At 43.0% G+C, this 27,539-nt stretch overlaps 3 non-coding genes across 3 annotated transcripts; all 3 read right to left on the bottom strand.

Moving 5' to 3' along the window:
* Positions 1 to 13,167: 13,167 nt before the first annotated feature.
* Positions 13,168 to 13,239, bottom strand: trnap-cgg (transfer RNA proline (anticodon CGG)). Its single transcript has one exon. It is a non-coding gene; the product is annotated as a tRNA-Pro (tRNA).
* Positions 13,240 to 13,585: 346 nt separating this feature from the next.
* On the bottom strand, positions 13,586 to 13,656 carry trnag-gcc (transfer RNA glycine (anticodon GCC)). The gene has a single exon. It is a non-coding gene; the product is annotated as a tRNA-Gly (tRNA).
* Positions 13,657 to 21,970: 8,314 nt separating this feature from the next.
* Positions 21,971 to 22,052, bottom strand: trnas-gcu (transfer RNA serine (anticodon GCU)). Its single transcript has one exon. It is a non-coding gene; the product is annotated as a tRNA-Ser (tRNA).
* Between the last annotated feature and the right edge of the window lie 5,487 nt (positions 22,053 to 27,539).

The following is a 27,539-nucleotide window of genomic DNA, read 5'->3' as shown; positions in this document are numbered from 1 at the left end:
CCGTAACGCTTACCATCTGGTGCGTATCCGCAAAGGGGATGAGTGGAAGACCGCCTTTAACACCCATCTAGGACACTTTGAGTATCTGGTTATGCCTTTTGGACTCACTAATGCACCTGCAGTATTTCAGAATCTGGTAAATGATGTTCTTCGTGATTTTCTGTATCGATTCGTATTCGTCTATTTGGATGATATCTTGGTGTTCTCTAGGAGTGCCACCGAACATAGGCGGCACGTTAGGATGGTGCTCCAGAGACTGCTGGAGAATAAGTTGTTTGTGAAGGCTGGCAAGTGCGAATTTCACTCTCCCTCTGTTTCCTTTTTAGGTTATGTGGTGGCGGGCGGGGAGGTGAGATCCGACCCGGGGAAAGTCAAAGCCGTGCTGGAATGGCAGACCCCAGACAACCGAAAACAACTTCAAAAATTCTTAGGCTTCGCAAACTTTCTGAGGAGGTTTATCCGGGGCTACAGCACGGTGGCGGCTCCCCTGACGGCTCTCACCTCCCCGGCAGCTCCTTTTGTCTGGACACCTGAGGCGGATGCTGCTTTCCGCCACCTTAAGTCTTTGTTTTCCTCCGCGCCTGTCTTGATTCAGCCAGACCCCTCCAACCAGTTCATTGTCGAGGTTGACGCCTCAAACTATGGGGTAGGGGCGGTACTGTCTCAAAGGTCAGGAAAAGACAATAAGGTTCACCCTTGTGCATACTTCTCCCGCCGGTTTTCTCCGGCAGAAAAGAACTATGATGTGGGAAACAAAGAACTCTTAGCCATTAAACTGGCCTTAGAGGAATGGCGTCACTGGTTGGAGGGGTCAGAACAGCCCTTCGTAGTCTGGACCGATCACAAAAACCTGACTTACATCCGGACAGCGAAGAGGCTGAATTCAAGACAGGCGCGGTGGGCCTTGTTTTTTGAAAGATTTAATTTTATGATTTCCTACCGCCCTGGCTCAAAGAATGGCAAACCTGATGCTCTCTCCAGACTCCACGATCCTCCTGACTCTCCTCAAGAGCCAGAATTCATTGTACCCCCCTCCTGCGTTCTGGGTGCTCTAACGTGGCGCCTGGCCAACGAGATCCGGGAGGCCCAGACAACGGATCCAGATCCAGGTGGGGGTCCTGCTAACAAACTGTATGTTCCTCGCAGCACACGTCCCAAGGTTCTTCAGTGGGCCCACTCCTCCCGCCTTACTTGCCATCCTGGGGCCCGCCGGACAGAATCATTCATCCGCCGCCGGTTCTGGTGGCCTGGTCTGACTAAGGACACCAAGGAGTTTGTGGCGGCCTGCATAACCTGCGCCCAAGCTAAGTCCAGTAACCAGCCACCGGCCGGCGAACTTCAACCCCTCCCGGTGCCAGGACGACCTTGGACACATATCGCCCTGGACTTTGTCACAGGTTTGCCCCCTTCTAAGGGGAAAACGACTATACTCACCATAGTAGACCGTTTTTCCAAAGCTGCACACTTCATAGCACTCACCAAGTTACCCACTGCCTCTGAAACAGCCAACCTCCTCATCAAACATGTTTTCCGTCTCCATGGCATCCCCAGTGATATTGTTTCTGACCGCGGGCCCCAGTTTATCTCACAGGTTTGGCGGTCCTTTTGTGCTGCCTTTGGGGCAAACGTCAGTCTCTCCTCTGGGTTCCATCCACAGACCAACGGCCAGACCGAGAGGGCTAATCAGGACCTCGAAGCCGCCCTCCGATGTATATGCACCCGTCGCCAAGGATCTTGGAGCTCGGATCTGCCATGGGTAGAATATTCTCACAACACACTTACATCATCTGCTTCTGGTCTCTCTCCGTTTGAATCCTCCCTAGGGTACCAACCTCCTCTGTTTCCCGAAGATGAAAAGGACATCGCCGTTCCTTCCGTGCTACATCACTTCCGGCGGTGCAGACGCATCTGGCGGGAGGCCCGAGCAGCCCTGCTCCGTTCATCTGCCCAAAACAAAAGGCTGGCTGACCGTCACCGTTCCAAGGCTCCATCCTATGCTGTGGGCCAGTCAGTTTACCTATCTACAGCAAATATCAAGCTACGCACTGAGTCTAAGAAACTGTCTCCACGATTCATTGGACCTTTCGAAATAATACAAATCGTGAACCCGGTCTCTGTCAAGCTCCGCCTCCCTAGTTCTATGAAGATTCACCCGGTGTTCCACGTCTCGCAGTTAAAACCCTACAGCTCCAGTCCTCTCCAACCCACTGCCACTCCTCCGCCACCTCCACGACTCATCGACGGTCAGCCAGCCTACACCGTTCGACGACTTCTGGACGTGAGACGACGGGGCAGGGGCCTGCAGTATCTCGTCGACTGGACAGGATACGGCCCCGAGGAGAGATCCTGGATCCCCACCTCTCGCATCCTGGATCCAACCCTCATCCGGGATTTCCATCGCCGCCATCCAGATAAGCCAGGAAGTGCACCCAGAGGCGCACGTTGAGGGGGGGGTACTGTCAGGAGTCAGGTTTGAGCCAGGGCTGTTAGTTTGGTATTTTGTTATGTTATCCTGATTCTGGCTTTATTTTCTGTTTTTGTATTTACTTCCTGTTTTATTTTGAAATCACTGACCTCCCTCTCGTTCCAGGTGTCTTGACTTCCCCTTCCTCGTGTGCTCCCTCCTCCTCCCGGGGATTACCTGCTCCTCCCTAATGTGTGCCACCTGTGTCTCATTGTCTCCAAGCCTCCCTTGTATATCTAGTCTGTCTTCCCTTCACTTGGTGTCAGTTTGTTTTGTGTCTTTGCGGGTTCATGTCGTCCTCTCTACGCCTTGCCAGCCTTCACGGACTTTGACCTCACGCCATGGTAAAACCTTGTTTGCCTTGTACCTTTTTGACTCTCATGCTAAGAAGAACCTTTTTGAATTTTGGAACTGACTGGAGTTCACTTTGATTTGTTTGTTTGTGAGAAATAAAGACTCTGATTGTTGAGAACCGCTCCTGTCGTGCACTTGTGTCCTCTCCTCATCGCTGAGCCCTGACAGTTAAAATGTCAAACTTATACAGTTCTGCACTTTTGTTTGCAGCTTGATTTACTTAACAAATGTTTCTTGTGTATTATTATTCTGCTAATCACGATAATCTATTTAAAGGCAAAAAAGAAGGCAAAAAATAATTATTTATGATCATGAAATTTCAAAGTAAAAGTATCGGTATCGGTATTGGTATCGGCGATACTGGCCCTGGATTTACTTGGTATCGGATCGATACTGAAATCTTCAGTATCGCCCACCCCTATCACACTGTGCTCACGGTCCTGTCACTTGTTATTAACCCCATCTATGCTGGTGGGACATCTTTCAGCAACATTCTTTAACATAACACAACAAACATGTAACACTTTTTACCCTTTTAAATCACATTTTAAATGCTTACACATTTAAACTTGAACTGAAATGATCAACACTCATTAAAACATGTGGGGATTTTAAACTGGGTTACAAACAAAACACATTTAGGAATGAAACCTTCTAGATGTAGGCTTCACTCAAGAGATTAAATGATGATGGATTGTGCAAGTACATCTATAACATTAAACTGCAACGCATTAAACAAGACGAAAATATGAATTGACACACTATGAACACAAAGAAGAAGAAAATGTGAGTTTGGTTGCTGCAGCTGAAGCATTGCTCTGAATGATGTGAAGGATTGCTCTGAATTGCTGGAGAATCTGCAGTCTGAATTTAAGTTGCTCAAACACTTTGAATAGATGAAGCTGTTTTATTGTGAAAAGTAGAAAACCTTTGAACATTAGGAAGTTATGAAACAGAAACTGCTGAAGATGAACAATATGAAGTCACTGACCTTAAAGAATAGCCTGGAAATACACCATAAAGGTCTGAGGCTGGAATCATATCTAAAGCTAATAAGGACAGGCTGTATGGTTTTAATGTGGAAAAGTATCAGAGTTACCTCCCCCAGAACATTTTGGATGAAGTAGAAGCCATTTCCTGCATTCTGGTGGATTTCAACAGCTATTATACTGACAGAAGTAAAGGGTTAACTCAACAACTATTACTGAGAGATTCAATAACTCCTTATTTATTTTAAGCCATGATGACAAATATAAAACCAACTGAAAATGAAACAGTTCTGTCAGCCTCATGGTGGCACTACACTAACAGGTTATTAGAACAAAATGTTTACATCTGTTACTGTCTACCTCTGTGCCACCATGACTTTAACCACAAAAACCACATTTCTGTTTCACTGTATTCCCAATGAGGCCATCAGCTGCACTGTCAGGTTTTAGAGACTTCACAGAACAGATCAGATTAAACAGATTAGAAACAGATTACCCAAAGCCTCCAAAAAAAGCTGCACAACAGGTAACTTAGTTCACATGAATCTGTGCTGATGTGTCTGCTTGTGTTGATCAGCACACAATCAGTTCACATGAAGTGACTGAAACACAGAGGGAGGATCAATATAGAAGGAAACCCGCTCCCTGTCTCTCACTCCTGGCCTGCCCTATATGCCATAACGTCTGCTGCACGGTGTGCTTGCAGCTGAATCTCAGACCTCACCTGGCAACAATACATTTTTTTCTGATTGGCTGATTCCTGTTCTCTGCCATAGAAATGACAGATGATTAATAATAAAAAATGTACAAACATAATTCACAAATTATAACCACTGACATTACTAGGCTTAGACAATAGTGTCCTTTCATGTTGTAGAATTGTTTTTTTCATTGCACTGCTCTACTTGTTACAATTATTCAGTATTGTTAAATGTACACATTTCATTTCTTTCAGACTGAGCAGCTGTAACCTCTCAGAGAGAAGCTGTGAAGCTCTGTCCTCAGTCCTCAGCTCCCAGTCCTCTAGTCTGAGAGAGCTGGATCTGAATAATAATGACCTGCAGGATTCAGGAGTGAAGCTTCTTTGTGCTGGACTGGAGAGTGCTGACTGTGGTCTGGAATCACTGAGGTCAGGATCTGGTTGTTGATCATTTAAATGCATACCTTAACATTATGTTTGAAGCTTTTCTACATGCAGTTCATGTGTTGACATGTGGAGGCTTTCAGACACTAATGTGCACTGAATTCTACACAAGTAAAAAGATCTTTATTGTCATTATTCACAACAAATTTCCATTCATTCATCAATAACAACTAATTTGCATTTCTTTCAGTCTGAGCAGCTGTAACCTTTCAGAGAGAAGCTGTGAAGCTCTGTCCTCAGTCCTCAGCTCCCAGTCCTCTAGTCTGAGAGAGCTGGATCTGAATAATAACGACCTGCAGGATTCAGGGGTGAAGCAGCTGTCTCACGGATTAGGGGGTCCAGACTGCAGACTGGAGACTCTCAGGTCAGGATCCAGCTTGTTGATCATCAGTTAAATTCTGCTTCATGTTCATGTTGAAGATCTGTTGGATTTTCCTTCTTTCTTCTTGAGTTCATGACATGTTTTGTACCTCCAGTCTGTCAGGTTGTCTGATCACACAGGAGGGCTGTGCTTCTCTGGCCTCGGCTCTGACCTCCAACCCCTCCTATCTGAGAGAGCTGGACCTGAGCTACAATCATCCAGGAGACTCAGGAGTGAAGCTGCTGTCTGCTTTACTCAACAGTCCAGATTGTAGTCTGAAGACTCTCAGGTACACAGAGACCACAGAGCATGAGTCCTCCTCAGTCTGTCAGTTTAGCTCATATATCCACAGCTGTTGATGGATGGACTGAAACTGCAGAGAAGAAATAATCACTGATCCCTGATGTTCATCTTCCTCCATCATTAAGTGTCCATCATGTTAACTTCACTTTTCTTTATACACGTTCTTCATGTCAAAATACATACAGACTGATTTTCAGTCACACTTAGTGCAGATCAAATACAAAATGATGCCCTACTTATTAATGTCCTCAGCTGTAAGAACCACTGAATTATTTCCACAAACAAATGTTCCTGAAACAATCCATATGTGAAGCTTCAGAGGAGACAACAACACAATGGTAGAAGGAGGAGTTCCTTCAGTCAGAGACAGAGAGCAGGGAGACACTACAATATTATCACTGTAACAACTACACACAGACATGAGTGAATGTATTTATTTGAAGTGTGTCAGAAACTCTTCCATCCATGACACATGTGAACCAGGCTTGTGTTTTGCATATAGAGTGAAAGGAACAAACAGTCAGAGACAGTGTGGCTTGTTTGCTGCTTTGGATAAATGCACAATGCTGAGATCAAACCTACACTGTTGCTGCATGAAGAGGATTTTACAGTAAAGCACTGACAGAGAGCAATATTTCACAGAATGGAGGACATGAATAAACACAGAGCAGATCAGGAGAGACTCTTCTGGAGTCGACACAGATGAGTTTCAGTCTGTTTGTGTGTCTCTGACAAACTGAGGAACTCTGCTTCATGTTGATCAGCAGTTTGGACTCATGTTGGTTAGAAAATCATTCTGACTGTGTTTCTTCCTGCAGGGTGGAGCATGGTGGAGAGCAGTGGTTAAAACCTGGGCTGAGGAAGTGTAAGTTTGACTCGGTCTTTCCTCATGTTATTGTGCATGAGTCAGTGTTCTATCAGTCCATCAGAGCTGTTGTAGCGCAGCCTCGGCGGTTGGATTTCTTTCGTGTTTACTGGAGTTTATTACTCCCCAGCAGGACTTTTAGGTTCCAGCTTTGTCATTGTCACTGCTACAAACGCCAGTCCTAATTTTCAGCACAATGCAGCATTTCCATTCAACCAATCACAGGGCAGCATTCCAACTGTCATGGCGGCGCCCTGTCAGTAGATAGAAAGTATGTCCAGGCGTCTTTTAAATGAGTGTTTTAGCTATGTGACATGAATAACTGACAGTATCCATGAGGCAGTCCTCGTTTCTTCCATGGGAAAAAAGCGGAAGCCTTCCAAACAGAATCCCGAAACTCAGCTGGAGGGAAAATACCGGCCACTTCCTGTTCACATACTAAAGAGAAAAACTTTTGTCATGCAGATCAACTGACAGCCGGCGAAATAATATTATTAGAAATACATATATAAATACATAAAATGAGTTTTGTGATGAAATGGATTTATAGCTTTTTGGGTGGAAAAAAGATTTGATTGTTTAATAAATGTTTAAAATCAAAATATAGATCAGATTTTTTGATGTTATTACAAACTCATGATATATTACAGTTTGAAACATAAACTAGAAGTTTCATATAAACCCTTTTTGGAAAGAAAACACTTTTTTCTGGATTTATAGCGTTTTGGAAGCAATCTCTTCGTTTGTTAGGCGGGACAGCCGAAACCAGTTAAACAAGCTTTTACTGACAGCTCTGAACAGACCACATTAACTTATCATTCATTTTAGTGCAGCCACCACAACTTCCATTTCACAAACCATTTTTTAATCTTCAGTTATTATATTTCCTTTTATTTTGCTTTGTGCTTTGGTTTCATTCTGTAACACTGGACTTATTTTCTATGAAGGTTTGAACTCTGACAGTGTTTGAACAGGAGAGAAAGGAGTATAAAGTGTGCAGTGAGGGGTTCACAGCCTTAAAGCATCTAGGGCAGGGGTGGGCAATTTTTGCGAGGGCCACATAGACTTCCATTAGAAAAGCAAAGGGCCACATTTCTTTCATCAATAATAATATGAATTGAATTGGAGATCACTGGCACAGTGTCTACCTTTATAAATATGCTCTTGTTACATTTTCATCACTGTAAGCAGTGTTTCCCACAGACCAGTGTGTGGGGGCATCTCGGTGTCACATCGGTCGGAGAGTTGGTCATTGGGGTTTATAAAGGTTAAATATACACCTGCATGCTTATCTATGACAGTTTTAAAGCTACAAGAAGCATTTTGAATGGATTCAGTTAAATCTTAATTCCCTCAGTTCTGAGTGATAAGACGAATAAATACATGCTTACTTGAACCCTGCCTGGACCTTCCCCCACCTCAGCTCCATACATTACAGGCCAGTAGAATGAGTTTGCTCAGACAGACCTGTCCTTTCTCATGTTTCCTGGATGACTCACCGAATTGAAATTAAAGTTCTTACTTTAATTTGAGCCTAGTTTAGTTCTAATCTAAGGAATGGATTCCACAAACATCTGAAGCTGAAGGTTTTTATTTCACTGTATGAACTCAACACTGACCTCATGTGTCCGCCTGTTCTTGTTTTGTAAAATGAAATTTTCTGCTCAAATAAAGGTTCAAATAAATAATGTGATTTAACCACATAAATACATTAATAGCATAAATACTATAATCAGATATATGGAACTACTAAAGTTACAACAAGGCAACTAACTGATTAATAAATGGGTGCGCGATGTTCCATTATCAATAACGTTGGCCGTCTTCTCTGTGAACATATCCGCCGGTCCGGGTTTTCCTTCAACAGTCAGTAGGCGTCAGTCATGGTGCATTGAAAGGAGGAGCGGGCGGATCAGCTGCTCTCGGTGTGTGCGCATGCATGTGCGCTTATGTGTGTGTGTGAACGCGGACGGGAGGGAGAGAGAGAGAGTTGCGCGGCGTTGAATGAACGGAATTATAGCTATATTATAAAATCGCATTGGCGGAAAAAAAACACAGAATCAATGTGTGGCGGAGGGAGTTGATGATGTGAACTGGTCTGTGTGTGGGGAACCCTGGTAAGAGTCTTTTGCTGTCATTTACTGCTCTCTCCTCTGTCCTCTGTGTGTGTCCAGCTCTACTCTGAGTGTGTGCTGGTTGTATGTTGAAACACACACACACACGGAGCAGCACAGATGATGTGAAGATATTTTTACAGAAGAAAACCATTCGAGTTCAAACTAGTTTTAAAAACGATCAAATCCCAAAGCTCTGAAAGTTGGACAAGATCTGAACTTTTTAAGAACAGATGACGAGGAAATATTTCGGCTGCAGCAGCGCGGTAACATCTGAATGTGCCTTGGAGTTTCTTCACGCTTTACCGTACATTTCAGCATAGTCACGCAGCACCAGGTCTGATCTAGAATAACTGTAAAAAATAAAGCCCATCACTTCACGGATTTCACCTTTTGCGGGTTATTTTTGGAATGTAACCCCGCGATTAACGAGGGACCTCTGATGAGAAGGAAGAGACTGGGCTCTCAGCTGCAGTAAAGGGGGCAGGTCTGGCTCCAACACAGGTTTCAATGTGCAAGATGTCTTGCCCTCACATTCTTCTTCCATTTCCACTTGTCCTGAAACTTCGGCCTTCGCTGTCAACCTTCCTTTTCTTACTCACACTTGCCATTTTAGAAATGGGCAATAAAAAAAAAACACAGATCACTGGCAAACAGGGTGGTGAGAGTTTGACCATGTTTGCTGCCATCTTGTGGTGAAATGTTAAATATATATAAATAATAATAATTTTTAAACGTGTGATTTCATCCTGTGGACAACAGTACTGGTGGCATATTATGACATTATTGATTTTATGACAGAGGCTTCGGCCCAGTGAACATATGAACTGGACTTTTGGTCTGTTCTACAGGAAGAACCCTCAATGATAATGCACCAACAATCCCAACCAAAGAAAGGAACATAAGGACAGAAGAACCAAACAGGAAAGAAAATAGAAATAACTATTGTATATATAACCTAGAAAATTTCACAAGAAATTTTGAGAGGGCCAATGCGCGCTCACCCACACTCTGCTGCCGGTCCGCCCCATTATATACCACCAAACCTCATTCCTGATCACCGGCAGATGTGAAAGATGCCACTGATGACATTTCATGCTTTTACAGTGTTTCTGATTGGTTTTATATAAGGTTTAATAGGCCCCAAGCTTCTCCATTCATTCTGAATGGAGGAATCCTAAAGATGTGGATGTGACTTTGGCTGCTATTTTATGAAGTTTGGTAAAAGACATGAACATGAGGACTCAGTATGATAAAGTCCAACTCCTTATGAGCAGTTTGCAGTTGAAATGAATATTCTGTGTAGAGGCATGCCAGACTGATAGGCTTCCAAAGTTAGCTGGGTTTTGTCAGGGATCTCACCAGTTTCCCATTATTTCCTATGAGGGGGGTTAGGTCAGCTTAAGTGGCTTGCCTGTCAAAACAAAAAGTGGCACAGACATGGGGACTCAATATGTCAGAGGTCTAATGTTTATCTACATTTTACATTTTGAATGAAGGTTCTGTGTGAAAGCATGCCCAAACGCCATGCCTTCAAAGTTTGACAGTAATTTGATGCCTGTGGGGAGGGTCGATCGCAGTTTTTCTGGATTTTTTCAAACACCGATTATCCGATCGCTACCAAACCTCAGAGGGTAGTAGTCCTGACCGAGCCGGTCGATTTGATGTATAATTTGTAGGGGTGGCTAGCGCTAGTTAGCTGTGTAATGAATTAGAGGCTTTTATTTTGAAAATCAGTGTGTGTCTGTGTAAGTGTGTATGTGTGTGTGTGTCTGTGTAAGTGTGTGTGTGTGTGTGGGGGGGGGGGGGGGGGGGGGGTTGGGGACACTCCCTAATGCATGTTAAAACATGTTTAAGTGTTTTACTTTGAAAATCTACACGTCAGCCATATCCTGTTATTGTGCAGGGTCTTTTATTTTGAAAATCCATGTTTGTGTGTCTGTGTGTTGGCAGGTGTGTATAGTGTGTGTCTGCATATTTCTGGGTGGCTTGTGTGTAGTTTACCAGGCCTAGTAAGGTGTGTAATGATTTGGAGGCTTTTATTTTGAAAATCAGTGTGTGTGTGTGTGTGTGTGTGTGTGTGTGTGTGTGTTTGTGTGTGTTCCTGTATGGGGCTTTTGGATGATGCTCTTTATCCAATGATACAGTTGATGCTGCTGTTCTTCTCATGTTCTAAATGTGTCGTCTGTCTTTACTCACATTGCTGCAAATATCCAGTTTGTGTTTGAACACAAAGCTGATAGTTGTGTGTTTGTTCATTCAAACATTAGTGACAAAAAGTCTGATGATAAACTTTGTATGAATGAACAACACATCAGTCAGTAAAGACAGAATGAAGCCATCAGATGTGTCAGATGATAAACTGCAGCTGTGTCTTTTTCTCTCCATCAGATTTCTGTCAACTTGAAGTCGACACAAACTCAGTGAACACAAAGCTCAAACTGTCTGACAACAACAGGAAGGTGACACATGTGGAGGAGGAGCAGCCATATCCTGATCATCCAGACAGATTTGACAGGTGGCCTCAGCTGCTGTGTAGAAATGTTCTGACTGGTCGCTGTTACTGGGAGGTCGAGAGGAGAGGAGGGGTTTATATATCAGTGAGTTACAGAAGAATCAGAAGGAAAGGAGACAGTGCTGACTGCAGGTTTGGAGGAAACAATCAGTCCTGGAGTCTGATCTGCTATGATCGTGGTTACTCTGTCCGTCACAATAACAGAGAAACATCCATCTCCTCCTCCTCTGGCTCTGACAGAGCAGCAGTGTATGTGGACTGTCCTGCTGGCACTCTGTCCTTCTACAGAGTCTCCTCTGACACACTGATCCACCTCCACACCTTCAGCACCACATTCACTCAGCCTCTACATGCTGGGTTCAGGTTGTGGTCTCGTGGTTCCTCAGTGAGTCTGTGCTGTGTGTAGAAGCAGAGTGTGTGGAAGTGACAGCAGCTTCAACTTTGTGCTTTAAATGTTGATGATGTTTCACTTTCATTTGAATCACTGACTGTGATTTCAGGTCAGAACATGTTTTTGTCTTAGAAGCAGTGAAATGAAGAATGTGAAGCTGAATTTATGATCATGAACTTTGACATGTCCTCACAAATGAAACCCTTACATTAAGAAATGCATGATTCCATGTTGTTATGGCTCTGATATTAAAATGTAGTATTATAATAGGAGTTAATGGACCTAAGTGGAAAACACCATTTAAAACTGCTGCAATACAAACACTAATAACTCCAACTCAATATTTTGGATAAACTTTGACATGACAGATATAAAATAATGCCTGAGCCTCCCAACTTGTAAAATAACTTGTTTTGTGCATGTTTACATGAAATATTTGCATCATGCAATCTACCTGGCATTTAAAGCGTTAAACTCCTCCAATGATGTCATGTTTGGTAGTTCTGAGCAGTCCTGAAGTTGTTCCACATATTGATGCAGAAAAATATGAATCTGTTCAGTTTTTAGAGCAGTTTTTAGAAGCGGACATTTTTGTCCCTGATGACACAAAGGGTAGTAAATGTGTTTCCCAGTGTTCTGGTGATGGATCAGAAACATTTACATTTGAATTCTAAAATTTGTTGAACTGCCCGATTGCCCTTTTTCTCCTCAACCTGTGACGTCGGCGGAACTGCGATCACTCACCTGCTCCTGCCCGGGACGTTAAAAAGAAGCAAAGACACAGAGAAAGACTCAGAGAGACACTGCAGCGCTACCACGCAGCTGTGGACCTTTCTGAACCAACCCTGAAGCACAGCCGGTCAGAGCGCGCTACGATCGCTGCGTTTAACTGCGCTAAATCTTTGTGGCGCTGTCGCAGTGCGTTCAATGACGCTCCGTAAATGTGCGCTTTTACACGTTTATTTTGTGTTTAGTTATGTTGATAAGATTGATTTTAAACATGTGGTAAAAGCATAAATTATTAGTAAAACACTGCTTCAAACTAAAGCTGTGGAATCCAAACATGTTCAGGGACATTAGTGGCAGATGTAGCCAGGTATAAAAAGACCATAAGACCATAAGTGTTATTGAAACACTGCTCACATGAACAGTAGTGAATGTTTGAGCACTTTAATGCCAAGTTCTCAGAAATGATATACTTAGATGTACTGAATGTTGTACAACTGAAAGTTAGATTTGAGATTTGAATAGAGATTAAGATTAATGTCAGAGTTACATGGAAAGACTTATGTTTCTGACATTTGATGTCCTGAATGATGCATCTGAGAATTAATGGTGTTGAATGTCATTTTCTGACCTGGACTGTAGGTCAGGGTTTTTTTGAGGACGGATGTTGTCCAGGACCAACATCTGCAAAGATCACTGGCTTAAATGGCTTAAATGTCTAAAATGTCGTGCAGCCTCTACTTTCACTCCTGCCTTACAGCCCCTGTACTTCTTCATCAGCTCTCCCTGGACATTGGTCCTCAGTGCAGTGCAGTTCTAGAATGATTGCTTCTGAGAGTTTGAGCAGACAGCTGTTTACAGGGACTAAGTTGGAATATGAACTTATGTGCTGTAAATGTAAACATGAAGCAGCCATCCTATCTACTGAAGTTCAAAGATGAGGGCTCATCCGGGATTTGAACCCGGGACCTCTCGCACCCGAAGCGAGAATCATACCCCTAGACCAATGAGCCATGTGTGACATGTCTTTTTTCATGTTTCAGTCAGTGGAAGAACAACACAAAGCACATGTTCTTCTTAGTTTGACATTGGTAAAGTTATGAACAAAGATTTCTGGTTAGGAATATAAAGCTGCTGCATTGAAGTTCATGGCTCATGTTGTGTGTTTGTGTTTTTCAACCCTATAGGAGGGCAGCTTACACGTTCTGAAGACAGGAGCCCAGCGATGTGGGGGTTTCAACCAACTTAATTTGGTATATTGAAATGCAAAGGTTTATGTCCTGGAGGAATGTTATGCACCTTACTGTTTCTATTTCTGCTGCATTTATTGGATGGAAAATTCAATTTAATTGAGTTCATTGCATTGGCCGGGAATCGAACCCGGGCCTCCCGCGTGGCAGGCGAGAATTCTACCACTGAACCACCAATGCTGTGAAAAGCTGACATCTAGTGGTGCCATCGCAGGTTGCAGCCTCCTCATTCCAAAATCAATCCCTCCTACATATAAAGTCAAAAGTTATAAACTCACTTCATTACATGAGCGGTTGTGTGTAATGACGCGGCTCACCAGCAGAGGGCGTGTGACGGAGCAACAAGCAGGAAACTACAGGGGAGAAGAGACACAAGCATCCACAGATCAGAACAGACACACTCAGCTCTTCTCTCTGAGACCATGATGATACCGTCACATATCATCACTGCACATGTTTTTGGCTGCACGTCTGGAAACGAGAGGAGACAGAACATTATCATACATGTTGCATAAGTAAAGTCACATGACATGCACCACTGTAAATAAAGGAAACCACATATTTTTAAGACTCTTAGAGCATAGAGCCCAAGAAATAATATAATCTAAAGCTCACAAGACACAAGACGAACAGAACAGAACAGAACAAATACTTTATTTATCCCAAACTGGGAAATGTTTTCTATTGCAGCAGCAATGTACAGGGTCAGTATCATCCTATCTGCTGGTAAAACTCTTTCTCCCCGTCGGGGAATCGAACCCCGGTCTTCCGCGTGACAGGCAGAGATACTATCCACTATACTAACAAGGAATGCTGACAACCACCATCTGTCACAGCAGCAGCCACCTGGTGCGGTCATGTGTCAGCTGGGGTGTGACAGAGTGACTACGTCAGTAACTGTGGGCAGACTGCAGGTGTGTGTGCACCCAGACACACACAGGTCCCAGCTGAGAGCAGCCGGACCTTCCTGTCCTCCTGTCCATCACTGTCCAAGGTGAACCGACACCACCAGACCACAGGGCCATTATTTATTTAGCAGGAAAGAAGAAGATGCTCTGCAGCATTCAGGTGTGTTAACACAGTGCAGAGAGAGGAAGACATGAACAATGGTGTCAGAGCAGCAGCTGTTGCTGCATCAACCTGGAAATCAAACTATTTATTTCCTAAAACAACCTAAAAACACCACACTGTAAAAAAAAAAATCTGTGTATTTTACGGTAAAATACCAGCAGCTGTGGTCGCCAGAATTTTACCGTGAAAAATAAGATGTGGACGTATAACAGATTACAGTAGGACTTTTTGATAACCTCACATTTTACAGTAGAAGAATGTTGTGTATTTACAGATGTACTGTAAACCTGTTTACGGCGGTTTACCTTAAAGTTACCAACCATCATGTGAATCTGGTTACAGTTATTTTCACTACAAACAACGGATATTTGCATTAAAAAATACACACTCCTGTAGACCTAATGACAACACATCTCAGTAATAAAGCAGGACACCTGTGTATTATATTACGGCACTTTATTTAAAAAGTTCAGTTTTACGGTAAATTACCGGCAGCTGTGGTTGCCAGGATTTTACCGTAACAAATACATTGTGATGTATATGACTACATAGGAATTACGTTAATTTTACAGCACAAGTTAAGCTGACTCAATAAAAACATTTTCAGCCTGCTCACATAGCAGTGCCACAAAAAAACAGGCCAGTTGCCCATCAAGAGTATGAAGAGTAATCAGTCCAAACCTCACCCAACAAGCCAGAGTCAGTCAGAATGTCTGGAACCTGGAACCTGTGTATTGTCTCCACTTCTGCTCAGACTGCTTGGATGTTGTCACTCAGGCACAACCCTCTCTGCACACACAAGAGAAAAACAATACTTTAATAATAGTACATTCATAGTGACACAGCCTTCTAGTTCAACTGAGCTCCATGTACTATAAAGAAACCACAGCACTCACCAGCAATCTGAAAATATAGGTTAGTTGGACAATTTTATGATAAAATAAAGTATGGAGGTAGAAACGTACCCACGTCTACACTAAGGTAATATCAGTGTTCCATATATGAAATGTAAAGGTGAAAATCATGTGTAATACCCACATATACCAAAGCATGAAACGTTTTACAATTGACAAAAATAGACCTTGAAGCATCGATCTTTTGAACTGTCTTGTCTCATATATTTTGGCGGGCTTGTAATCAGCCTTTTCACCTGAAACAGATCAAGGTTTGAGACATTTTATCCACCTAGTGGTGCTCACCTGTATTTGCAGTTGACAGACTTGTCTGAACCATTGTGTCTTGACGTGACTGGCGGTGTCATTGAGAGGCTGCTGTTACACTTTAGAAGAAGGTTGACGAGCTGTTGGATCATTTCAGCTTGAAAATCCGAGCTCTTGGCCAGGTGGCTGTCAGCTCATGCAGACAGAAAACAGATTAAGGTTGGTGTCTTTTCATAGATTGACACAACCTTTAATTCAACTGAATTTAAATTAGTTTAACAGTGGGGCATCTGTGGCCATCAGAACTGTCTCTGGGTGCTTTACATGGAAGCAGAGCCCAAGGAAGCACTTAAAGGCAAACTGGCAGGAAACAATGATAAATGGAGCCAGTGTTCTTTTCCTATAGGTCATATGTGGGCAATATTTGGCACAGTATAACAAGAAACATGTTCCTTCACCATCATAAAACATTTGAAATATTTACTATTTATTTAATTATTTTAGTCTTTTAAGTAATGTATGGTAAAAAGAAAACCCACAGAAGATCGGAAGATTTCAAAGCAAAGCCTCCTTCCAATAATGAAAACCTCAAAATAAAGACTGGAGATCTAGGCCCTGTGATGGACCGGCATCCTGTTCATGGACAGACTCCAGGAGATCTTCATCTGTGGTTGTGTTTACCCATGAACACTCCGTATAACCAGATGATTTACATGTTTTAAGACAGAGTTAAAAAAGGGAGGACTTACTTTGAACAGGATTGTGTTGTTATTGTAGCTTCTCCTTGATTTCCTTGCAGCTTGTGCCCTCTGATGAACATGAATCCCTCTCCTCCTTCTCTGCTGATGCTGTCATAGGACACAGAAACACACACAAATAATTTATACCAAAAAATGTAAAACACAGCTTGATACATTTAAATGAATTTGAATCTCACTCAGTCCTCGGTGTCACGTGGGGCCTGCAAGTGGTTTTTAACTGTAATGCCTGAAATGTAAGAGAGAAGACTCCTAAATATGAGCAACACCACGAGTCAATCTGAATAAAACCTTAGTTAGTATCTGAAGCTACTGAGGTTTAGTTAAGCTAGCTTCAGACAGTCACACAGTCGCATCTTGTTTTACTCACTTTCCACTTTTGGGCCCTTCTCTGGATTTATCAGGAAGAACCTGTGTGGAAACAAGAATTCTTGTTCAACAATTGCAAATTGATCAGTTGTAAAGGAGAAGAAAGTGTCTGTTTCCCTCTGAAGGAACTCCAGTGTGGAGGCCAGGGCCACAGGATGGTGGACCCTGAAGGTGTAGTAACTGCCCTGCAGTTTAAAAACAGAAGAAACTTACAACTCTAAGACAAAGGTCCCTTCAGTTTCCTGACATACATATATCCAGGGGAATGAACCCGTTTCTCTGCTGTAACACCTGAGAACCGTGTCCGTGACTCTGTACATGTCGCTTGCTGTCTGCAAAGCTCCGTGGTTCCTTCTTATGTGGAAGTAAATGAGGATTTCACTTTGAACATGCGTGTGCACCCTCTCATGGAACAAGTCACCTTATGTTGTTTCAAGTGCGCTGACGGACTCACTCAACTGTATCGCGCATTTATAAGCTCTTCCAGCCGACTCGATAGCAGCTGGGGCACGAACAGCATTTCAGCTAACTAAGCTAAAAACAAAAGGCCTCACGTAAGACAGTCAGTTCTTCTAACTTTCGCTTCCTAACTGCGAGCAAGTCTTATTTTAGGAACAGAGAGGAGCTTCCTTCGTGACTATTACTCTCAAACAGCGTAAATTCAAGTATACTTACAGACAGCGGCACTAACGTTGGCTCCAGTACCGCAAACGTTGTCAGGAGTCAAAGGCTAAGTCCTTAAAACCAGAGCTCAGACTCTGGCGCGCAGCTGTGGCGCTAAGGTTCAAATTCAAAAAGTTCTGTACCCTTTTGTGTCAAAAGGGTACATTTAAGATCCAAAATGATCAATGGTCGACATCTTACCATTTTTTCCACAAACAGGGGTACAATGACCAGGTGAAGCTGTCAGTGACAGTTGGGGGACTGTATGGTTTGTGCACCAGAACTGGGAAATTTAGTTTGTTCACACTCTTATTTTTAATCCCAAATTTCCAATATTAATCCTAATTTCCAAAATGTAGGTGATGCAGTTGGACAAAATTAAGTCACACAAAAATAAAATAAAGAAAATCAGTGGTATCACACATTACTAATATTTAAGCTGAACCCAGCTACAGAACCTATTAAAATTTACAGTAAAAAGCCCAAAATGCTAAATATTAAAGGGTTGAATCACAATGATGTGACCAATGACCATGTGACCAATAACGGCTCACACAAGCGCGTTCCTTATGCAGCAGCATATGCACGCGCACCAACAAGAGGTCTTAATCGCCCTCACCAGTTTGCGCTCAAATTCTCTACAGAGGAGCTCCTTCAAAAGCCTCAGGAACGTGGATTAAATGTGACAGAGGAAGAGGCCCAGCGATTCAGAGGTAAGTCAATGTTATCATTTGATTGAGCTGGAAAGTTGTTTTGTTACAGAATTGCTTTATCAATTAGCATTGACCTTGTCTAAAAATGGAATTGGCCTACTAAAGTCAGAAATCAAATCTAGGTTAACATGACCAAAGATATGATTTTGAGGGGGCTTCCGGTTTGGCGGACATGGAGTAGGACGTGTTGTGCTCCAGCTCACATTTTTGACTACCTTTATAACCCACTGGCTTACTTTTCTTCTCGTCAGACCATCTGTTTTTATATATGTATACATAAGTATACCTCCTGACTCTACGCAGTAGTGGGTCGTTTCATCATTTCGCCACCTAAACCTTCTAAATCGAGTGAAAGGGCCGAGCCTGAGGCCGCCATTAGCAAAGCTGACTTGGTAGCATCACTAGCCGAACACAGGGAAGCTCTGATTTCTGAATTGAACACGTCTTTCAGTAAGATAAATGGGAAGCTGGATGGACTGCAGGACACTGTTAGTGGTCATGGCCAGCGCCTGGTTTCACTCGAAGAAAATGCCGACCTGTTCCAGCTACGTTTGGAAAAGGTTGAAAACTGTTGTGAGGGGCTAAAGGCTGAAAATGACAAATTGAAGTCTAAGCTAACCCAGCTTGAGGGGAGGAATAGGAGGAGCAATGTCCGTCTCGTTGGTCTGCCTGAGGGGATTGAGGTCCACAACCTATGGCCTTTTTCCCAGCTATTACAGGAGGTTTTTGGAAAGGACATTTTCCCTTCTGCACCGGAACTGGACCGTGCACACCGTAGCCTTGCCCACAAACCCGGCCCAGGAGACCGAGCTCGGCCTGTCGTCGTTTGCTTTCATCGGTACCAAAACAAGGAAGTGGTGGTGCGGGAGGCAAATAAAGGGGCGAGCTGAAGAACCAGTCTAACCCGTTTAGGATCTATGAAGACTACAGCCCAGAAGTGTTACTCAAAGAAGGGAATACAGGTCCATAATGGCTACTCTGTACAAGATGGGACTCAAGCCTTCACTGCTGTTTCCTGCGCGGTTCAATATTGTCAAACCTGATGGTACTCGGGTGGCATTGAACTCCGTGGCAGAGGCTGAAAAGTTTATTAAAGACTTTAAAGACTCTCTCTGAATGTCAAGCGTAATCTCATGTAACCGCTACAGCTTCAGGGAGTATCTGGACTGTTTATGCTTAGCGCGTTAGTCTCTTTCTTTCTTTTTTAATAACGTTTATTACGTGATGGTGAAGGTTTACGTCAAAATCTTCACTGTAACTCCGCAGTGGTGGTTTACCTGTGTGGTGGGTTATTTTGTACCCGTATTTGTTCAGCAGGAAGGGAGTGGGTATTTAGGTAGGTGACAATATGGAAGTGTTACAGTAGGATAAGGGAGGTGTGCTGTATATTTTGGCAGCTAGTTTCACCTGGGCTTTGGGAGGGCGGTTCTGTATCTCACTGTTTCTGCTAAAGAGCCGAGCTTTGTATGTATATTTTTTTTCTATTCCTCCAGCCAGGATAAATTCAAGTAGAATATGTTGACAACAAAATAACATAAAAATGATCAATGTAAATCAAAATTATTAATCTATGGAGGTCTGGATTTGGAACCACACACAAAATAAAAGTGGAAAATCACATCACAGGCTGATCCAACTTGAGTGGAAATTGTCAATGTCAAAATGAGGCTCAGTGTGTGTGACCTCCATGTGCCCTGAGGACCTCCCTGGCATCTCATCCTGGTACCTAATCACAGTCAGGGTACAAATATCTACTCTAAATACTCTACACAATAACTTTGTACAAGTCATACAATTATTTAATTTTAGTGTATTTAATTTTTTCATCATGATGATCTGCAGCTTATAGGTAGTCTGGCAGATAAAAAAGTGTGTTGGGAGGAAACAGTCCAACATGTGGATAACATGGCCAATAATGTAGCAGGTGATATGCTTCTATCTGCTGGATACATAGTATACCTGGGACCCTTTACTGTAAGTTTGTTGTACCTTAGTGTGGCATATTTAAAATGTTTCTCTACAGTATATGTGCATATTTCAATGTATGCCTTTGTCTCTGTCCATGTGCCTGCATAATTGAATATATTTGTGATGGCCACAGCAGCATTTCTTTGTATTTTATTTCAGCGAGAGTACAGGTCAGCCATGGGGACAACAGTGGCGCAGTGGTATAGCAGGGTTGTCTAGTAACCGGAAGGTTGGTGGTTCGATCCCAACTCCTCCCTAGACACTTCACCCTAGCCTGTAGCGCGCCTTGCTAGTCATTGTATGACACTGCTTGGCAGAAGAAGAATTTCCCTAAAATAAAAAAAGCAGTTAAAATAAAAATAAAATATAAATAATAAAAATAATAAAAAAAACTGTTTCCAACAGAGATTGGGACAATCTCATCAACACCCTTGAAGATCCTGAGGTCATTGCTGACTTGCTGAGGGCTGAAGACAGATTTAATTTGGGCTTACTATTTCTGTCCTAGAACTTTATATTTGACAGACTTATTTTTCCTGTTAAGAGGAAACATTTGGGTGCAGGAATTGCTTTTATCCAAGAAACACATTTCGGGAGTTTGGATAATGCTCGTCTTAAATGTGGGTGGGCGGGTCAGCTATTTCACTCAAACTTTCAAGGGAAAGCTCGGGGTGTTGCAATATTGATACATAAGGATGTTTCTTTCACGCCTTCTACAACACTAGCAGACTCAAATGGCCATTATGTTATTGTGACTGGCAAACTCTTTAATCTCAAAGTTATTCTAGCTAATATATATATATGCTCCAAATTTTGATGACCCACAGTTTTTCTCCCGCATCATTAAATTGATCCCTTGTTTAAATTCACACCTGCGGGGGGAGATTTTAATCTGTGTCTGGACCCAGGGATGGATCGGTCATCGGTTAGGCCTGGTTATCCCATATCAAAATCTGCTAGTTAACTTTATTCCATTGGAGACCAACTCCTTGTTGTTGACACTTTTCAGCTCCTCTCTAACTACCACACAGCTTTACAAAGCTAACAAAGTTCTATTCAGACTCCATCACCCAGTATGTGACCTGCACTGTGAGCTGTAAGGTCTTATACAGACAGGTGTGTGTCTGTCCTCATCAAGTCCAATCAGTATGGGCATCGATCCCGCTACCTCTCGCATGCTAAGCAAGCGCTTTACCATTTGAGCTAATCCCCCATGTACAAAGGGTCAATTGCAAGTCAATCAGATCTCACTACACTACATGAAGTGTACTAGTGAAGTATTGGAAGCATCAGACTTTTAATCTGAGGGTCCAGGGTTCAAGTCCCTGTTTGGGCAGAACACTTTGTACTCCCTCTTGCTTGTACACCCCTTCCCTCTCTGTTAATGTGCTTGGACAGAGCTCTGTGAACAGCCAGCCTCTTTGTGCAAGGTGTCAATGGTCGTCTTTTGGGCAACTGTCAAGTCAGCAGTCTTCCCGTGGTTGTGCAGCCTACAGAACTAGACTGAGACCATTTAAAGGCCTTTGCAGGTGTTTTGTTCATTATTTGGTTAGAGTGGCTCCAGGTGTCTTCAATGTTGAACCTTTTCACATATTCTCATTTCCTGACCTACTGAATGTGGGTTTTCCATTAATGCCTACAGCTGGACCAATGCACAGACTGTGGACTTCTCCATAGACTGATCTGTGTAGATAGGACACCAGTATTACTGTCCAAACTGTCTGAAGTTGGAATGTTTATGACACCATCAACTGATGATCCTGTGTCAGGACGTTGACCTTAAAATATGAAACGACGAGGATGGGATTCGAACCCACGCGTGCAGAGCACAACGGATTAGCAGTCCATCACCTTAACCACTCGGCCACCTCGTCTGTCTGATAAACATGTTTTCACGGCTTCGAGCGAAAATAAGCTGCAAAACTTGAATAAGGTCACAGCTTTTGCCTTAAACATAAGCATCTTGACAAACTTTGACAAACATTGAAGGCCAGTTTTTGGAGTAGTTGTTTGGTTTCTCCATTGTACAGATCAGAGCATGCCTCACTGCACTGGACTGCATATATCCAGGGGTGGCAGTAACTATTGTAATTAAGTAGTTTTTCTGGGTACTTGTACTTTATTTTTAAGCCAGTACTTTTACTTGTACTTAAGTACAAATGTAACAAAATAATGTACTTCGCCATTTTTAACATCACAATTCGTTACTGAGTACACTTATTATTTTGAATAATGACCGGCCTTTTCTTAACCAATAAAGATACCAGTTACAAACTGACCAACATGGCTGACATTTGACTGACTGACAGACAGTCCGTCCTATGACAGCCAGGTGCACGGTCACTGAAGGGGACATCTGATTGGACCCTTGGACCTGATATAAAAACCGTGTAGCGCGATTGACGGTCAGACCCTAGGGGTGGGCGATACTGAAGATTTCAGTATCGATCCGATACCAAGTAAATACAGGGTCAGTATCGCCGATACCAATACCGATACCGATACTTTTACTTTGAAATTTCATGATCATAAATAATTATTTTTTGCCTTCTTTTTTGCCTTTAAATAGATTATCGTGATTAGCAGAATAATAATACACAAGAAACATTTGTTAAGTAAATCAAGCTGCAAACAAAATTGCAGAACTGTTTGAAATTTTAACTTCACAATCATGTCAGCAATGCTCCTTGTGACAGCCATGGCTCTTTGTGAATCATGTAGGTGAAACAGCATGACTAAGATACTTTTATAAAAGTTTAACACCTATCTGCATGGAGCCTAAATATGAAGAATAAAGATCCTTCAACAGTTATCACCAAAGCATAATCATATTAATCATACTGAAATACATATCATTATATAAACTTATATAATTACATTATTAGATATATTTTGGAATTTGAGAAAAACGAGATTTATTTCAGGTGGTGATATGACAGTTCAGTCATTCTGCTAAAATTGCATGTCTTATTACTGCACTCAGAAAGACAATATTAATTCATGCTGCAGATTACTGAATCTAAACCTTCACTTTTTTAAATCATCTACCTGGGTATTTATGAGTGTTTTGCAGTAAAGCCTTTGTCAGTGACCACTGTCTCTGGTTCATGTTTGGGGATCTGCCTCTTCCTCCTCCCTCTGTTTACTCTGCAGCTCGAGGTCTTTGGGCTCTGCTGCTTTATGTTTGTGTAAATGAGTTGTGTTTCCACAGCGGCAGGTCGCTTTCCTGCACCTCACAAGTAGCAGTTTCTTCTTCTCGTCTGTCGCTGTGAAATAACTCCAAACAGCGCTCCTCTTCCTCTCTGCTGTCTCCAGCACGCTAGCTGCACTTTACAGCCAATAGGTCCTGGGCTGGTGTGGTTACTCGTGGTCTGCGGTTGTGAGGCCGGTTGGATGTACTGCCATATTCTCTGAAACGCCTTTGGAGACGGCTTATGGTGGAGAAATGAACATTCAATGCACGAGCAACAGATCTGGTTGACATTCCTGCTGTCAGCATGCCAATTGCACGCTCCCTCAATGCTTGTGGCATCTGTGGCATTTTGCTGTGAGACAAAACTGCACATTTCAGGGTGGCCTTTTATTGTGGGCAGTTTGAGGTACACCTGTGCACTAATCATGATGTCAGATCAGCATCTTGATGTGGCACACCTGTGAGGTGGGATGGATTATCTCAGCAAAGCAGAAGTGCTCACTATCACACATTTAGACAGATTTGTGAACAATGTTTGAGAGGAATGGTAATATTGTGTATCTGGAATGAAGTTTAGATCTTCAAGTCCATCTCATGAAACATGGGAGCAAAAACAAAAGTGTTGCGTTTATATTTTTGTTGAGTGTATATACAACAGTTATTTCTATTTTCTTTCCTGTTTGGTTCTTCTGTCCTTATGTTCCTTTCTTTGGTTGGGATTGTTGGTGCATTATCATTGAGGGTTTTTCCTGTAGAACAGACCAAAAGTCCAGTTCATATGTTCACTGGGCCGAAGCCTCTGTCATAAAATCAATAATGTCATAATATGCCACCAGTACTGTTGTCCACAGGATGAAATCACACCTTTAAAAATGATTATTATTTATATATATTTAACATTTCACCACAAGATGGCAGCAAACATGGTCAAACTCTCACCACCCTGTTTGCCAGTGATCTGTGTTTTTTTATTGCCCATTTCTAAAATGGCAAGTGTGAGTCTGCAGTCCACAACTCTCCAGAAAACCACGTAGCTACTCCAACTCCTGCAGGTGGTTCTCACTGAGGTCCAGATATCTCAGCTGGGAGGGGTTAGCCTTCAGAGCTGATCCCAGAGAGCTGATCTCTGACAAACCACAGCCACACAACCTAATAAAACAATACAAGACATTGATAGAGCCATTGATACCACTGACCATCTAATAATATGGGATAACATTAAAACATACAGATGACTGATTACTGGGAGGGAAGAAAATAATAATTATTCACTGAATTACTGAGCAACATTTGAACATATGAGTAGATCTGATTTGTCATCAGAGCAACAGTGACTGAAGATACACATGTCTGTGGTCCTTTTCTGTCTGTCAGTCCTGACAGATGATTTAAACACTGGACCTCAGCCTAATAATAACATTAACTGACCTAAGAACCTGCAGTATGCAGTGAGGACTGTCCAGTCCAGCACATAGCTGCTTCAGTCCTGAATCCTCCAGGTTGTTCTGGTTCATGTCGAGCTCTGTCAGATGGGAGGGGTCGGACTTCAGAGCTGAGGCCACAACTTCACAGTGAGTCTCTGAGAGTTTACAGTCAGAAAGTCTGTGATGACAGAAATATCAGAACATTATGAAAGGGACACTTTAAGTAGTAGCAGTGATCTCATTTGATCTGACTGTTTGACATGTAACAATAGTTCTGATCATTCTCATCGTCTCATTTTGACAGTGGATTTCACTTTATTCCTCTGTTGTAGGTTCTTCCAGCTGATATTGCTGAAAGATAAATTCTTCTCTTTCATGCAGAGACTTTAAAGAGTTATTCAGTTGTGTGACATCCTGATTGAACTGTTTGTGTAATGGTATGTGTCTGCATGTTTGCATACCATGATGTTGCGCTGCAGTTTTTGCAGTCTTTGTATCTATGTAGTTTGTGCAGCTCTTTGGCCACATGCAACTGTTTTAACTACAAATAAAGACACATTTATTGTCCATTCATTTAACAGCTTCAAACAGAAACATACAAAACAATGTTTTCACAGTAGAAGAACATCTGAGACAAAAACACAGCTGATGTGATGTGTCAATGAACACAAGGAGCTCTGTTAGAGAGAAACATACAGTGTGAATGTGTCTAAGAACTAAACCAGTAATCTACACTGATTGGTCACATCTGGACTCACCTGAACTTTCTGCAGTTCCTCACAGCTGGAAGCAGTCTCAATCGTCCCTCCATTGTTGTGTTGTACTTCATCAGGTCTAGCTCATCAAGAACCTCCTCTGACATCTGCAGCATGTAGGCCAGAGCTGAGCAGTGGATCTCAGAGAGTTCCTTCTCTGATCTGTTCTCTGACTGCAGGAACTCTTGGATCTCCTGATGCACTGAGAGGTCGTTCATCTCCATCAGACAGTGGAAGATGTTGATGCTTCTGTCAGGAGACACTGTATGAGTGCGTCTCTGTTTCAGGTTGTTGATGGCTCTCTGGATGGCCTCTGAACTGATCTCTGTCTGACCCAGCAGGTCTTTTAAAAGTCTCTGGTTTGACTGCAGGGAGAGACCATGAAGGAAGCGAACCATCAGGTCCAGGTGGCCAGTTTCACTGTTCAGAGATTTCTCCATGACTCTGTCCAGGATGTCATCCAGAGATGACCAACTTTTCTCTCCCAGGAAGTTCACCAGCTCTTCATCGTCCCCATCAATGAAACAGCGTATGAGGTGGAAAGCAGCCAGAAACTCCTGAACACTCAGGTGGATGAAGCAGAACACCTTGTCCTGGTACAGGCCTCTCTCCTCTTTAAAGACCTGTGTGAACACTCCTGAGTACACTGAGGCTGCTGTGATATCGATGCCACACTCTGTCAGGTCTGACTCATAGAAGATCAGGTTTCCTTTCTGCAGCTGGTCAAAAGCCAGTTTTCCCAGAGACTGGATCATCTCCCTGTTGTTTTTGTTCCACTGTGGATCTGTCTGAGCTCCTCCATCATACTTGATCTTCTTCACTTTGGTCTGAACCACCAGGAAGTGGATGTACATCTCAGTCAGGGTCTTGGGCAGCTCTTCTCCCTCTCTGGTTTCCAGCATGTCCTCCAGAACTGTAGCAGTGATCCAGCAGAAGACTGGGATGTGGCACATGATGTGGAGGCTTCGTGATGTCTTGATGTGGGAGATGATCCTGCTGGCCTGCTCCTCCCCTCTGAACCTCTTCCTGAAGTACTCCTCCTTCTGTGGGTCAGTGAACCCTCTGACCTCTGTCACCACGTCCACACAGTCAGGAGGGATCTGATTGGCTGCTGCAGGTCTTGTGGTGATCCAGAGGCGAGCAGAGGGAAGCAGCTTCCCCCTGATGAGGTTTGTCAGCAGCACATCCACTGAGGTGGACTCTGTGACATCAGTCAGTGTCTCATTGTTGTGGAAGTCCAGAGGAAGTCGACACTCATCCAGACCATCAAAGATGAAGACCACCTGGAGGCGCTGAAAGCTGCAGATTCCTGCCTCTTTGGTTTCAGTGAAGAAGTGATGAACAAGTTCCACCAAGCTGAACTTTCTCTCTCTCAGCACATTCAGCTCTCTGAAAGTGAATGGAAATGTGAACTGGATGTCCTGGTTGGCTTTGTCTTCAGCCCAGTCCAGAGTGAACTTCTGTGTTAGGACTGTTTTCCCGATGCCAGCCACTCCCTTTGTCATCACTGTTCTGATTGGTTCCTGTCTTCCAGGTGAGCCTTTAAAGATGCCTTCTGGTCTGATGCTTGTTTCTGGTCTGTGTGCTTTCCTGGATGCTGCTTCAATCTGTCTGACCTCGTGTTCCTCATTGGCCCCTGCAGTCCCTCCCTCTGTGATGTAGAGCTCTGTGTAGATCTGGTTCAGAAGGGTCGGCTCTCCTGCTTTAGCGATGCCCTCAAACACACACTGGAACTTCTTCCTCAGGTTAGACTTGAGTTTACGTCCACACTCTGCAGCAGGAGTTCCTGAACAAACAATAAATGTCATTAATAAGTGAACGCTACAATAAATGTGTCAAATAAATATTTTCTGTCTCCATGAAATCTGTTCATCAGTTGTAGACAAACAGTTTGTGTTTTCAGTCAGAAGAATTCACAGATGTCTGCATCATATTAACAGCAGAGTGTGTAAATGTAAACTTCATTTCCTCTTTCCATCATGTTAAAGC

This window comes from Parambassis ranga, unplaced genomic scaffold (assembly GCF_900634625.1).
Source record: "Parambassis ranga unplaced genomic scaffold, fParRan2.1 scaffold_21_arrow_ctg1, whole genome shotgun sequence".
Taxonomy (NCBI): domain Eukaryota; kingdom Metazoa; phylum Chordata; class Actinopteri; family Ambassidae; genus Parambassis; species Parambassis ranga.
The sequence above is the reverse complement of the archived record's forward strand: the minus strand, read 5'-3'. Positions and strand labels throughout refer to the sequence as shown.